Consider the following 15,931-nt stretch of genomic DNA (forward strand, 5'->3'; position numbering starts at 1 on the left):
TTGTGTTGTCTTCCCGTCGACGATGCACCTTTTTGTTTTTCTCAGTCAAAATTTAAAATTAGTTTTTTTTAACGTTTTGGTCGTCTTGTCACTTTTATACAAGTTTATTTGTCACTACTTCCAATGTTTTTTTGTTACTTTTTTGATGTTTTAGTGTCCCCCCCCACGTTTAAGAAGATTTTTCCGACATTTGTCACTTTTTTTTTAATTCTATAAAATTGAATAAAACACCCAAATTCAATGAAAGTATTGAACTGATCATTTATTTTACTTGTGAAGAGTGTTGTAGGGAACCATCCACGTTACTTTTTTTTTGAAAATTTGGTTGAAAGAAACCCACATTTCTGATATAGAAACTTTTTGAAAATGGGTCAAATTTGACCCGAGGACAACAGGAGGGTTAAGTAAAAGACTATGAGTATCATCAGGAGAATGTACTTAAAGTATTATGTGTATGTGTATCACTTTAAGGGCCAGGAGTTGCAATTCCACTGTTTGGCTGCAATGTTAAATTTGCTGGCACACTTCCAGGGTGCCTGCAAAACACACACCCACACGCACACGCACACACACACACACACACACACACACACACACACACACACACACACTATCTTTGTGGGGACCCGTCATTGACATAATGCATTCCCTAGCCCCTTACCCTAACCTTAACCATCACAACTAAATGCCTAACCTTAACCCTTAACCTAACCCTAACCCTAACCTAATTCTAACCCTAAAACCAAGTCCGGACCCCAAAAGTATACTGTATTCCCGGTTTTTGGACCCCACTAATATAGTTAAACAAGACCACACACACACACACACACACACACACACACACACAGGGAGCGTGACTACATTCTCTACTCAGACCACCATCACTACACTATACTGTATCTTTACATAGCAAATATTTGTTTGCTGCTATATTAATGATCTGAATGTCGAGTACAGCACCTTAAAATATCTCTAATGCAACAAATATTCAAATTTGAAAAAAAGTAATTATTTGGTTTTTGTTGTTTTGTTTTTCAATATGATTTGTTTGAAACGGGTAGGCATTATAAGCATGAGCTTTAGCCTACACCTGTTTTAGAGTGCTGATATAATATGTTAATATGTCAGTCTGAAATAACCTTGACATTTCAAACTTTATGTGAAAATGTGATTGCCACTAATGGCAACCAAAGGCCAAGACTTGGTTGCCAATTCCTCAAAATGGTCACAGACAGATGGGTTCTGCAGCACAACTGGTAGAAGCACATGGCCTAACCCAAATAACAGTTAAAATATGCACACACACACACACACACACACACACACACACACACACACACACACAAATACAGACATAAGCCCACACACACAAATGTGCTCCCGCATGTACTCAATCACAGCTTCCTGTTTTGCATCTAAGCTGAAGCGGAGCCCCAGCGGCCGTGATGTCACTGATGAGGTCACTGCTTAGGTCACCAGCAGCACTCTGATGTTCCCCCGAGAGCGGCTGGTAATTATGAAGTCATGGATCAAAACACACACACACACACACACACACACACACACACACACACACACACACACACACACACACACAATCTCATCTATTTGCAGCTCCAGCTGGTTCCTGGCTCATCTTACACAGCTCTCCATCAGCAGGAGCAGCGGCAGCCTGAGAAAACTTCACACCATGTTCCTACAGATGAACCTGGAGGCTCCTGTGCGCCTCATCATAACTGAATTCAATTTTCAATTCAATTAAATTGTATTTATACTATCAAATCATAACAGGAGTTATCTCGAGACACTTTACAGATAGAGTAGGTCTAGACCACACTCTATAGTTTACAAAGCCCCAACAATTCCAGTAATTCCCCCAAGGAGCAAGCATTTAGTGCGACAGTGGCGAGGAAAAACTCCTTTTAGGAAGAAACCTCAGACAGACCCAGGCTCTTGGTAGGCGGTGTCTGGCGGTGCCAGTTGGAGATGTGATGACCGGTGGCAATAATAGTCACAATAAAGACAATGGAACAGTGACTAGAAATGGTAGTCGTAGTAGTTCATGTCATAGCAGGGCACTGCAGGGCGTTACAGGATGTAGCGTGGCACAGCAGAGCATAGCAGGACGTAGCAGGACACTGCAGGGCACCGCAGAGCGTAGCAGGGTGTAGCAGGGAGTGCAGCAGGACCACGGCGACAGCTGCAACCAAGATCTTGGTGCCATCCTAATCCAAGGAAATATGCTGGGCGAAAAAAACTAAAAACATAAGGACTCCGGGGAGTAAACTCCCCAGAGCTAGGTTAGAACTGAAGACAATGATCTTTAAATACAGGGAGGTGTCCACATATTAAAGAAAAAACAGAAGCTTATGTGGTTTGCCAACTTATCTAAATGAATAGCAATCAACTACTGGGGGATTGAAACAATGATGCAAACACGTCTGTAGACATGGGGGCCTTCTCACATCCCTTAAATTGCATATAAATAAAAATTGTATTGAAGCACAAAGTCAACAAAAGAAGATAATAATTGCATTCAAGCTCACACCATACCTCTGTGTGTTAAAAGCCTTTTTGAGCGAGTGCAGCAGCCCGTTAGATTCCTCTGAACATCTGCCTTCATGTGGAGCAGAGCAAGCTCTGGACACAGCCCTTTAACAGTTCTTGTTAAGAGGCTGAGCGTCACGGGACCACCTGTGTGCTTGTGGCTGGCCTGCACGCCGGCTCGTCGCCCTCGGCAACAGCTCGTCTGTGCGACCGGATGATGGTGACCACTGTAATCAGGCTCCGAACTCAAGCGACGGACTTTACATTAAGCTACCACACACTGCATCCTAATTGCACACAGGAGGCTACAGATTGTTAGAGTGTGTGCACTCTATATGCTCAGAGTGAGTGTGTGTGTGTGTGTGTGTGTGTGTGTGTGTGTGTGTGTGTGTGTGTGTGTGTGTGTGTCTGTGTGACATCATGGTTAATCACAGATTAGACTTCTCAATGAGCGTAAAGCACTGTGGAAGCAGAACATGCACACAAAGACAGGATTGTGATGCGGAAACTCCCATTTGTTTGCCCACTCTCTCTCTCTCTCTCTCTCTCTCTCTCTCACGCACACAAACACACACACACACACACACACACTTTCCACAATCTTACTAGTTATCTGATAATCTTTATGCACTCAAAATACGGTACCTTGGAGAAGTTTTAAGGTGTGTCTGCACACATGTCAGACACGTGTATGTGTATTTTTCGATGTATTTATACGTGTATGCATTTGTATATTTGCCTGCGTATATATATATATACTGTATATAATGAAATGTTTTTTTATTTTACCAAAGTATATATATATATATATATATATAGTAAAGGGGGTAGGACCAGAAAAGTTTATTTCTTTAAACTTCTTCCTATTGCTTTTGGAAAATATTACATCAGTTACTGTCATTTTGAAAGATATGATTGCTGAGGATATTGTTTGTGGTTTTCTTGCCGGTAGTGAAATGTACATGTTGTTATTAATCTTTTTTTTTTAACGTGTTCAAACTAAACTAAACATGTAGATATTTTAACCATTAACAGCATATATTATACATTTTTTAAAAACATTAACAATACGCACAAAATAACACACACACACACAACTTCAGTTTTAACTGAACGGAAGGGAAACCCAGCTATTATATACTATAATATCGTAGCTGTGGGACAGAAACCTTGTATCTCTATAATCAATAATCTTGGTCACCCTTTACGTCTGTCTGGGGGTTTTACAAACAGTTAAACAGTGATGAGAAGATTTTGTCGGACTTTAATTTTGAAAACATTTTATTGAGCCATTTATCCGCACATGGCCTTTTTTATGACCAACTATATAGCTGGGTTTCCTTACCGCTCAGTCAGAACTGGATGAGAGACCAAATGTCTTGGAGACGCTTTAACCAAATCCAGTGGCAGTTGATTTTTAAAAAAAACTTTCCTTAGATAACTCCTGCGATTTTGTTCTTTCTAGATTACATGTAACAAGGTTATAAAGGTGCGTGTTCCTGTAGTATGTCTCATGTCCTTCCACCTGTGTGTGTGTGTGTGTGTGTGTGTGTGTGTGTGTGTGTGTGTGTGTATGTATATATATATATATAACTGTGTGTGTTCTGCGTAGAACTGTGTGTGAGCTGTGTGGTTATGAAGCTGATCTGGCAGCCATCCCACTCAGGACATTTGACCTCGGAGAGACTTTTTTTTTCTCCACAAGTTTTTTTTCTTCTTCAGCCCCTCTCTCCTTTTCCCCTAGCAGAGGCTAAAAGGCTCAAAAGGGTGGAAAGCAAAATATTTTCTTTAGTCTCCTGGACGCCAGGTTGCATAAAAGGTTCCAAAGCCGTTTGCATCAAACCTCGACCGTCGAAACCACAAATTCTGTTTTTCTAGCCATAAAACTCCCTCCGCCAAAAAAGAGGAGGGGGGGGGGGGGGGGGGGGGGGAGAAAAAAAGAAAAAAGATTTCCATTCAGTTGATTCTTATAAATTTAAATGAACTGAAAAAAAATAAATAAAAAATGGTTCACTCCCAAAAGGAAAACATGGAGTCAAATGTATGATATGTGCGTCTGTGCTTGTGAAACGGGAGCAGACGGAGACAACGGTGTGCTTGATCAATATCACTGATTTACAGCTGAATGAAAGTCAAACTGTCAACCATCAAAATGGGGATTCAATCAGCTTTCTTCAAGTTCAAGTTACTTTATTTGTCCCCCAGTGGGGCAATTTGTTGTGCAGCAGATAATATAGTACAAAGCACACACAATCATACACACAATACAGAGATTGCCTACCTTGCAGGCAGTTAAAAACAATAGAAATATGGTTATTTATAGAATTAACCCGGTATAGAAGCATCCCAGTAACAATTTAACCTACTAAGCCCCCCCCAGACAATTTGCACTACCCTACCCCACCCATACTGTTCTATTTATTTATTTATTTATTTACAGGTGTACATACTGTAATTACACCTATACATGGCCATATTCTACTGCTCTTCATACTATTCTTCCTGCACATACACTTATTCTCACTACTCTTATAATGTTACCACACTGCACATAGCTGTACATATCTGTCTATATGGATCATTCAGTAGATCCATATTTATTCTGTTTCTCTTATTATATATTCTATTAATACACTGCATATATCTATATCTATATTTTTCTTACTACTAGTATAATATCACTGCTACTACATTGCACATATCTGTACATGTTGTTCATACATTGTTCATATTACATAGCCATATTTTTATGCTCTTATAACACTGCAATATATTTCTTGTCCTGCCTATGCACCACCTGTCTATACTTGTATATCGCATTGCACTTTCCTGCTTTTTTTTGCACTTCTGGTTGGACGCAAACTGCATTTCGCTGTCTTTGTACTTGTACACTGCACAATGACAATAAAGTTGAATCTAATCTAAGAAGTAGAATGGCTGCAGGTACAAAGAGAGTGTTTATATCTGTTGGTTCTGAGTTTTGGGAGTGTAAAAGCGTGATCCAGATGGCAACATCTGAAATTCAGCCTGTAAAGGATGAGAACTATCCGACAGGATCGATTCAACCCTTCTTAGCATCTGCTTCTGATAAAGTTCCTCCAGGCCTTTCTGCTTAGAACCTGTGATACAGCTGCACACCTTAATTAACCTGGAAAGGGAGGTTTTTTTGTTTAATAGTAATGGACCCATACCAGCAGATCTTATTAACCACGCTATGCAATAAACAGCTTCTTTTTTTTATATTAAAATGGATTCTACATCTGGTTGGCTATTAAAATTAAAATAATATGGATTTTGAAATTTGAGCAATCACTTAACTAGTTTAAAATGACTGGATTCATGATGAGACCAGTTTTTTTAACCAATTTTACAGTATTTGTGTATTTGTGAGAGCTGTGTGGAGCCGGTAGTCTTAACCATCCTGTTGTCCTCGGGTCAAATTTGACCCGTTTTCGGGGCGACCTCTAGCTCACCCAGAGCGTATGCCATATGTAGTCCTTTGCAGCGGCGCGGGTTTGAATCCGACCTGCTGCCCTTTGCTGCGTGTCATCCCCCATCTCTCTCCCCCTTTCCTGTCTATCCACTGTCACTATATAATAAAGGGAAAAGCCCCCCGAAAAAAATCTTTAAAAAAAAGTTTCTATATCAGAACATTTGGGTTTCTTTCAACCTAATTGGTTCCGTACAATCGACATAAACATCAGACAAAGTGACAAAAAACTTGGAAAAAAGCGACTTTAACGTCAAAACATTTCCAAAACATCAGGAAAAGCGACAAAAGTGTCAAAAAATACGACCAAGACATTGAAAAAAGTTTACATTTTTACACAGAAAAGTAAAGTCGCACGGTAGACAGGAAGACAACACAAGGGTTAATTAGCTTTGTAGCAACTCGTTTGGTGATGGCTTGAATGTAACGGACGTTAATATAAAGAGGTTACGCACTAAAGCGTTACTAAAAGGCACAATCAGTAGGATGTATAGATACAAAAAGAATCCCTTTCGATCATCACTTATGAACCAGTAGAAGTGTGTGGCGGTGTCTGTATCTGCAGATACCCTGCCCTCTGCCTGTAGTTTCTTATTTTGCTGTGTTCAGGACGTTTCTGGCCATCAACTATAAAAGGTAGTGACCAGGTGCCAGATCGTAAGCACACATCCAAGAGGAAGCTAAGAAAATGGCGAAAACAGCGCAAAAACCCCCACAAATATAGCAGGGCGAAACTCCAAGCGTACAAGCTCTTTATAAAATGAGAGTCAATGTGGGGTTGGCTTTCAAACGCTGGGGAGGAGGGGTCAACTTTGAATGTTGGGTTGACAAACCGTGACCACCAGATCCGACTCATTCTGCCTTGAAGTGCACGGCGTGATGGAATATGCTTCTCTTTGACATGGCATCATAACACATAATTACTAGCCTGGATGCTAGCCAAACTTAGCCCCGCCCACAACATTTGAGGTCGGGAAGTTCGGTCTGGACTTGATCCGTTGTGGAGCAACTATTCTTGAACCAGAGCTGTTCGGACCAATCAAATTGTCAGGGCGGGCTTCATACGATGATGGACAGATGATCAACAGTAACGTAATCAACCACGAGAACCACAAGAGTGCTTGGGTTGAATTTGTTTAGAACAAAGATGGCTGCCGCTGGAGAATTGAGATGTGTAGATTCCGCCATCATGCCTGTTATAGAAGATATCGACAGCGCATTCATTTTAAAAGAGGAACAGAGGCATTTGTCGATCGGAAAGATGTTTTTGCCGTCCTTCCTACGGGATTCGGCAAAAGTTTAATTTATCAGCTGGCCCCGATGGTTGCTAAGCCCAATGGAGCAGTATCAGACTCATATTCTGACGAGAATCTGAGTATGACGACGTCAGGCTACAAAATTACCGTAAACATAAATTGACAAAAAAAGTCATGTATAGTCCTTTCAACACAAAAACAAAACTAAGATGACAAATGTTAAGACAAATTAGAAACAAACATAGTCATTTACATATAGTTTGAGTTTAACAGTGTGAATAATGTTCTTTCTTGTGTAAAGTCTTTTATTTTGCTAGGTCAGGGCGTGTGGTAGGAAGACATTGGGAGGATCAGCACTGATGGAGTGACGGTCTGAACACACCTTAGAGAAGACAGGCGACGTTGGAGGCGCTATGTCTCGCTGAGACAATCCTGTTACAGCGAATGGTTTCGTCTTAGGGTTCAGTAGTTTGGGGGGATTATATGCCCTTATTAGAGATGTGCTGTAATAGCCGAGACATGGCAGTAAACAATGGGTGAGAGAGATGGGGAATGAGATGCATCAAAGTCCCCTGACCAGACTTAAACCAGAGATGTTGCAGGCTACGGTTGACACCTTAAACCCCTAGACTACCAGAGTGCCCCGGCGTAAGTCGAAATAAAAATAAAAAAAAACATAGAATAACACGTGAGCTGTCCACATCAATAAAAGAGTAAATTGGCCAAAGGCAGAGGCCTACCAGCCAGACAGCAACCATCACAAACGGAGGAGGAGGACATTGCATCAGTCCAGTCTGCCTTAAGCAAGTTAAACCTGTTGCTTTCCATCCTCATGTCAATCGTGCTACCCAGAGTGCAAGGACCTCATGAGCAATGAAAAAGCATGGCATGCTTCATGTTTGGAGTAGTAACGTTTCACTGTGTAACTAGTCTCTCATTGCCCAGCCTCGCTTTGCCAGATCTTCCTCCACAGCGCTGCGGAGGACATGCAACCGATTACGACACAGACATAAAAAGAGTAGCTTCTTATTTTATAAGTGTTGCAAGGGTGTAGAAGACTTAATTGAAGGAGATGAGCGGTCAGCAGCTGGCCCCCGGTGACGAGAAGCGAAACGCACAGAGCAAAAGTCTGCTTTCCTGCAGCGCTCGCTCTATACCTCTCTTACAATCCTCTTGTCATAATCTTTTTCTGCCACAAATGCAAACGTTGTTGCATATCCGCCGCGGCTTGCTGGTGTGGTGTGCAGGATTTGGTGATCATTGGGGCGGACGGATCATGCCGTTGGCTGTGCACTGGATCACGGCTGTGATCTTACTTTGGATGATATTTTACTATTTCAAAGTGCACCCACACTCTTTTCCCAGACATTTTCACTTAAAACGTTTAAATCTCCCTGCCGCCAAGATGCTCTTCCATCGATCACGGATCATGGAAAGTGAAACTTGAATCTGTCACGGGGCAGTTGGATTCATTCACGCACTTTTAAACGTTTTAAAAGCGTCTTTCTTTGCACATTTTGACTTACAGCATTAGGCTATATTTTGATATTTATATCATAATATGGCGTATAACTTATTGGGAAAAAACAGGTAGTTATATGTAAAATCTGACATTGAGCACCCCAAAATGGCATGATCCTCGTTTCATAACGCTTCTGTGAAGGTTCGGCCAATCTCACAGTTGAATCAGGCTCCTTCGATCGAAGCATCAAATATTAGACTATTAATTTTTTTTATAAGCTTCCATTTCTCTTATTTATAAAAAACGTGCGTTTGTGTGTGTGTGTGTGTGTGTGTGTGTGTGTGTGTGTGTGTGTGCGTGCGTGTGTGTGTGTGTGTCTTCACTGAGTAATAGTGAGAAAGATAAGGAGAGCATATATGTGGTGTTGGTGTACAACAACAAACAACCATGTTCCCAGTTAAACCAATGAAGTGCATTCACAAGCTCAATGCACGGATGCAGTTTATGTGTGTACGTGGTGTATCGTGCATGCATGGCGAGGACTTTCCAACACTGACATGTTTACAGAGGGACCACACATAAGCAAAGGACGTATGCCAAGCCTGTGAAATATCCAGCTACAAGTGTGTCAACACACACGCACGCACACGCACACGCACACGAACACACACACACACACACACACACACACACACACACGCACACACACACACACACACACACATACAGTAAATGCACACACTGCATACACAGAGTTTGGAAAGCCACAGAAATGTACCTGGCAATGTGCTATATTTTGCATTAAGTGCCTCTCCCACCCATATGTTTGTCAATCTAAACTATTTCGGCAAATACTCCCTGACGTTGGTTTTACTGTGATGGCTCAGATTTATGGCCTCCAGGTACATGGTGTGTTCCTTACTGGTGCTGCTGGAAAGCTTTAACCATCTTCAATTTAAAGAAATCAAATAATATAAATACTTTAAACAAGGAGCTGTTTTCTTCTTTAGCAAGGTTATATCACTGATGATCAAAACAATTGGTAAATAGCTGCACTCATGCCCACTTTTGTATACAGGGTTTAGAAATGTCATAACTTTTTGCTTTGGTGGATTAATTTATAGGAAAAGAAAATTAAAGTGTGACATAACATAGCGTAAGTGGCAAACAAACAGACCGCCGTCACCCAGAAAACGACCGTATAGGTCATAGAGAGACCTCTCGCCGCTGTAGTAACTATCGCAAGAGCAAACAAGGAAGCGAGGTGACAAAGTATAAGAGCGCCAGGTTGGGATGGTGGTACAGTATGTGTCTGGTAAACAAGTCATGGAAAGTGTGTTTTGTGAGGTGACCTGAACAGGCAAAAGAACATAATCTGGTGACAACACATTGTGCCAGCAGCCATAGTATTTTATTTATTTATTGTAAGTTTATTATATTGAATTTCATTTTATTTTTTGCTCTGGTTTCCCGTGTCCTTTCAATTTGTTGTTGTTTATAGCAACCCGTTCTCATTCCCAACTCATCAAATAGTGGTGCTTGGTCAGTGGTTCTCAGCGTCAGATAATCGCAAAAATCACCCTTTAGCGTCTGTATGGGACGCACCAGGCAGAGCAGTAGGTTGACCGCAGCCTTGTAAGATGACGTAGTATGAAGAGCGAGTGGTAGCAAGTGGTTTGAAAGACAGACAAACCGTGTAAGGAGGTTGGTTGGAGTGGTGGATGGGTCAAACAACACAGGACTTTCACCCAGGAGACTGGGGCTTGTGTCCCTTTCTTGTCCCGCGTGTCACTCAAATGGGGGAATTTCATAGAAATGAGTGCACATAGGGCTGACCCCCCCCCCCCCAGGATACTTCATACATTAGCATCCATCCGGTCGCATTCCCTTAGTGGGCGATGAAAGCAGGTTTACATCACCGAACACCTCAGGTTCTTGCCTACACTCTGACCTCTGACAGTTTAATGGCGGTCAGGCTCTGACCTCTCGCCGTCGTCACCCAGCGTCTCCCCGCTGAAATAAAAGGACATGATGAAAGATGAAAGGGGGGGGGCAGAGACAGCTGCTGTTGTAGTACACCCACCTGTGTGATATCCAGCGATGAGGAGCAACTACTGATTTAACATTTGTGATATCACACAGCCAGTGGTGGAATGTAACCAAGTACATTTACTCCAGTACTGTAGTTAAGTACAAATTTGAGGTACTTGTACTTTACTTGAGTCTTTTCTTTTCATGCCACTTTCTACTTCTACTCCGCTACATTTCAGAGAGAAAAAGTATACTTTTTACTCCGCTACATTTATCTGACAGCTTTAGTTACTAGTTACTTTACAAGTTAAGATGTTTGCACACAAAACACACATGTAGTTTATAAAATGTTTGACTATAACTTAAACTGCCGACAATATGTTGGCCTACAAGTCCAGCTGAAATGATTCATTGATTAAACACTTAGTCGATTAACAGAACCGTTTGGATCGTTTCCAGTTTCTAAAATGTGAGGATTTTTCTGCATTGAGTACTTTTACTTTTAATACTTTAAAGGTGCAGTAGGTAAGCCTTATAAAACTAACTTTCTGTCATATTTGCTGACACTGACCCTATGTTCCAGTAGAACTACATGGAGCAGGTAATTAAAAAACAATCTGGCTCCTCTGGCACCACCTACAGCCTGTAGTGTGATTTGCAAAAATCCACAGCTCCCTGTTCAGATGCACCAATCAGGGCCGGAGGGGGGGTATCTAACTGCGTGTCAATCACTGCTCATGCACACGCATTCATTCTCCCTTGTAGGGGGAGGGGCTTAGGAGACCATTTTGGGCTTTAGCAGAAAGTGGGGAGGGACTCAGAAGTTGTCAATGTTCAAATTTTTTGGCTAAGTCCTGGATCTTCACAATCCTACCTACAGCACCTTTAAGTACATTTTCTTGATGATACTTACATACTTTTACTTAAGTTAAATTTTTAAGTATTTTTTGTAGTGGGGTATCTGTACTTTTACTTGAGTAAAGGATCTGAATACTTCTTCCACCTCACACAGCACACTGACTTTCCATTTGCTAGTTGAAATGTTTCCATCTCATGTAGTCGGATAGATCCGATGCATGCTCTCCTTCACCGAGTGAAGGCTAACAGCATGCCTCTGACCCAGACAATAGTTCAACTCCCTTCTTTAGCATCGGCCCGTGTAATCGTTGGAGTTAATTTAAAGCAGGTTTACTTCTCCAGACATTTCTCTGAATCAGGGCTGCTCTGGAGAAAGACATAATCTCATTGGTTATGTTTAATCTCAATGGGAGCAGCGGAAAAGACAGCTTTTTGGAGCGCAAACCGGCAAACGGAGAAACTGTGGTCAAAATATGTTTCAAACGAACAAAATAAATGTCAGTGACACTTTCAATTTCATAATCTTGGCATTCTTGACCCAAGAAAAGGCCAGCTGAGCCAAATAGCAAATATGCATGTTTTCTATTACTGGTAAATATGTAATATGAGCTTCCTTTTTGTGTACCCCTTGAGTTTTAAACTCTGCACCAAGTAATGCCCACCATGCTCTAGAACACTCTGAAATGTAATAATAATGTCACTGAGTTTTTAGTCACAGCCTTAAGATTTTGCAAAGACTGGGGATCTTGCAGGGTGACAATCTGCAATGCTACTGTTTAAAGCAACACTATGCAACTTTTCCAGCTTCGGTCCCCCTACAGGTTGTCTCATTGGAACTACAGCTCGCGCTACCTGCTGCTTCGGTCCCCCTACAGGTTGTCTCATTGGAACTACAGCTCGCGCTACCTGCCGCTTCGGTCCCCCTACAGGTTGTCTCATTGGACAACACGTTCTCACACCCATCTTGTAAAATATGGACGCTTGGTCAGGTGCGTTTGTCGTTCTTATTGACGCTAAAAGTCTCCTTTAGCGCTTTAAGTAAACACGCTTGGTCGGGACTATTGCCGTCCCTTTTGACACAGTTATGTTAAGGAAAAGGTTGTGGGTGGGCTTACGGTTCCGTGACACGCGGGAACTACGGGACGGTTGGGTTTAGGAAAGGGTCGAGGATGGGCGTACGGCTACGTTATACGCAGGAAGAACGGGACTGTTGGGTTTAGGAAAGGGTCGTGGGTGGGCGTACGGTTCTGTGACATGCGGGAGGAAACAAAAAAACGACTATAGCAAGCGTGACAAGCAGGACGCAAACCACGCTCTCCTGGGTGAAAGTCCTGTGTTTGTTTGACCCATCCACCACCCCAACCAAACTCCTTACGCGGAAATTCGCCCTTACATACTACTCGCTAAATCCTATCTAACTGCTGCTCTCCCCGGTGCGTTACACAAACACGCTGAAAGACGCCTTTTTCGTTGCATCAGACGCTGACAGCCACTGACAGCCACTGTCCAAACGTCCTTATTTTACGAGTTCGGAATGAGAACGGGTTGCATTGGAACTACAGCTCGCGCTACCCGCCACTTCGGTCCCCCTACAGGTTGTCTCATTGGAACTACAGCTCGCGCTAAAAGTTACATAGTGTTGCTTTAACTTCACTATCAAGACTTAAAACTTACGACAAAATCAAACCTGTTGGATTTTGTCGGAACGTCAAGACAGGAAAAAGACTTAAGACTGCTGGGACTCAAGTTTGATAGCTCCACCCACTCAGGTTTCATTCAACCATTAAGATTATTTCTGAGGGTGTAACAATACATTGATCTGGATTAATATATTGATTCAATGATCCACGATCCAATATCATCGATGCAAAGGGAAAATATCGATACATGTCGTCTGGAAAATTCCCTTTTATTTTACAATCCCACTTAATATTTTTTTTCTTTTGATCAAAAAGAACAGTTTGTTTTTAATTTAAATGTCTGGAAGAGTGCAGTATATTTCATCTCGTATTTTAGTTGCTTTTTTTGAGTTGATATAAACGTGTTAAATAGGCCTTCATGATACTGTCTTGTATCGATCGCAGGCCCCTGAATTAAATTGAATCGAAATCGTATCGTGACAGACTTTGAGATATCAGCAAATATTGTACCGTCCAAACAGTCGATATAATACCGTGATACAACTCGTGATTTACACCCATACTACGTAGCCCCATATTGTAAAGTCACTCAATAATTGTCAAGCAGAGTAGATAATACAGTGGATGCTCAGCAGTGTATACTTGGCTTTCATTGGGCCAAATGAAAAAGAAAAAAAACACACAAAAGCATGCTTTTCATTCAAGCATGAAGACACCAATCACAGAAACCTCAGCAGAGACAGTTATCAATCTAGCCATGGACATTTAGTAGAAATCCATCAATTCTGCACTGGTGGAAGAAGATAATGACTGGGATAAAGATGTTCCGACTGGCAGTCCTCCAGTGCAGAGCTCGTCCTCCCCGCACAGGTCGAGCTTAATTCCATCCACTAATCATCCATTAGACAGCTTAAGATCTTGGATGACTACAGAACCCTGAAACATCCTCCCTGTCATATGTGCCTGGCTTTTCATCTGTCTACCTGGTCCAGTCTAGTTTACGCATGAAGCCTTTTTTTTTATATATATATATATATATATATATATATATATATATATATATATATATATATAGAAAGCTGGAATTAACCCTTGTGTTGCTTGTGGGTCAAATTTGATTAACTACCTCATTTTAATTACCCAAAAATAACATGGATGATTCCACACATCGCGCTTCACAAGTACAACAAAAGATAGGATCTCTACTTTCATTGACTTTTGGGTATTTTCTAAAGAAACAATTGCATTTGAAAAAAAAAAAAAAAAAAAAAAAATTTCAAAACCAGACTGAATGTTGACATATACCCTTCTGTGATTATCCTTCATTTAACGGGACTCTAAATAATTCATAATTTCTGCTTTTTTAACTCAAGAATTAGGTAAAATTTCCTATTAATGAGGTTTATTGACCATGTATTCCAAAAATGTAGTAAATGTAAAACTGGTAATAAGTTGGTGTTAGTGGTGTTTATACATGCGTACATGCATTTATAAGCATTATAAACGTCAAAAAATGTTTCCATGCAACTAAACTGCATTCTCAAATACGTTTTAAGTGGAAATCAAAATTACAGGTATGAAAACGCCCCCGGACCACAGTCCGGACTGAACGGACAAAATTTGGTCCAACGAAAAGAGGTGTTCTCGGTCCGGATCAAACTGAACCATGGTCCGGTTTGTTTCTAGTGTAAAAGCATTTTTTTCTTTTTTGGGATGTTTCAGATTTTCAGACCAAATCCAGACAGCTAGCTAGACTATCTGTCCAATCTGAGTTACCTCCGCAGCGCCGCGGTAGAGCAGTGGTTCCCAACCTTTTTTCCTTGGCGCCCCCCCTACTTATGTCTAAGAAAAGGTGAGCCCCCCCTCCGAAACCGGTTGAGGTAACTTTCCCTTACTTTCTTTTTTGATACAGAGGAGTTATCAGCACTTTTACGTTTCTCCGCCATGTTTCGTTCATAAAATAGTGATGCCGTGGCGGCAGGAAAAACAAGGATGATAGCAGCTAGCAGCTGACTTGATGACAGCAAGGTCCATAGGTTAAGACAGTGGTTCTCAAACTTTTTCGGTCATTCCCCACTTTGGACAAGGGGGAATTTTCAAGCCCCACCTGCCCCCATCGCCCCAACACAATGCTAATGAAATACGCAACAAGCTTAAAATGTTCCAAGTTATTTAAGTAACAAGTAGTATCAGTAGCCTATAGTAACATGTTGTATCTAAATACAAACTCTCTAGGCTACATCAAATAACAGCAAGTTCAAAAATAAAGAAAATAAAAGTGCAGCTGTGTCAAAATTTGTATCAAGTTCAAAAATAGAAAAGAAATAAATGTGCCACTTTGCAATCCGTTAAAAAAAGAAAAGAGAAATCCGAATCTCTGCCCTGAGCTCAAAGACGCGCGACAGCACTTTGCCCCGGGAAAGCCACCTTGCTTCACTGTGAAACAGCACAGATGTGTGATCAGCTCCCATTTCCTCACGAAGTGCGGAGAACAGTCGCACTTTCAGGGGTCAGGTTTTGATAAAATTTACCACGCTCACAACTTCTGTCAAAACCTCATTTAGTTCAGGGCTGAGCTGCCTTGACGCGAGCGCTTCCCTGTGAATGACACAGAGCGTCCAGTGCGCATCTGGCGCAACCCTGTTTC

General features: G+C 41.5%; 1 long non-coding RNA gene across 1 annotated transcript in view; it reads right to left on the reverse strand.

Annotated features, from left to right (window-relative positions):
* Positions 1-456: 456 nt before the first annotated feature.
* Positions 457-15,931, reverse strand: part of LOC118494267 — a 188,985-nt gene continuing 173,510 nt past the window's right edge. The window contains exon 4 of the long non-coding RNA XR_004896388.1: positions 457-536. This is a non-coding gene — a long non-coding RNA (uncharacterized LOC118494267). The remainder of the gene's footprint in view (positions 537-15,931) is intronic.

This window comes from Sander lucioperca, chromosome 22 (genome assembly GCF_008315115.2).
Source record: "Sander lucioperca isolate FBNREF2018 chromosome 22, SLUC_FBN_1.2, whole genome shotgun sequence".
Taxonomy (NCBI): domain Eukaryota; kingdom Metazoa; phylum Chordata; class Actinopteri; order Perciformes; family Percidae; genus Sander; species Sander lucioperca.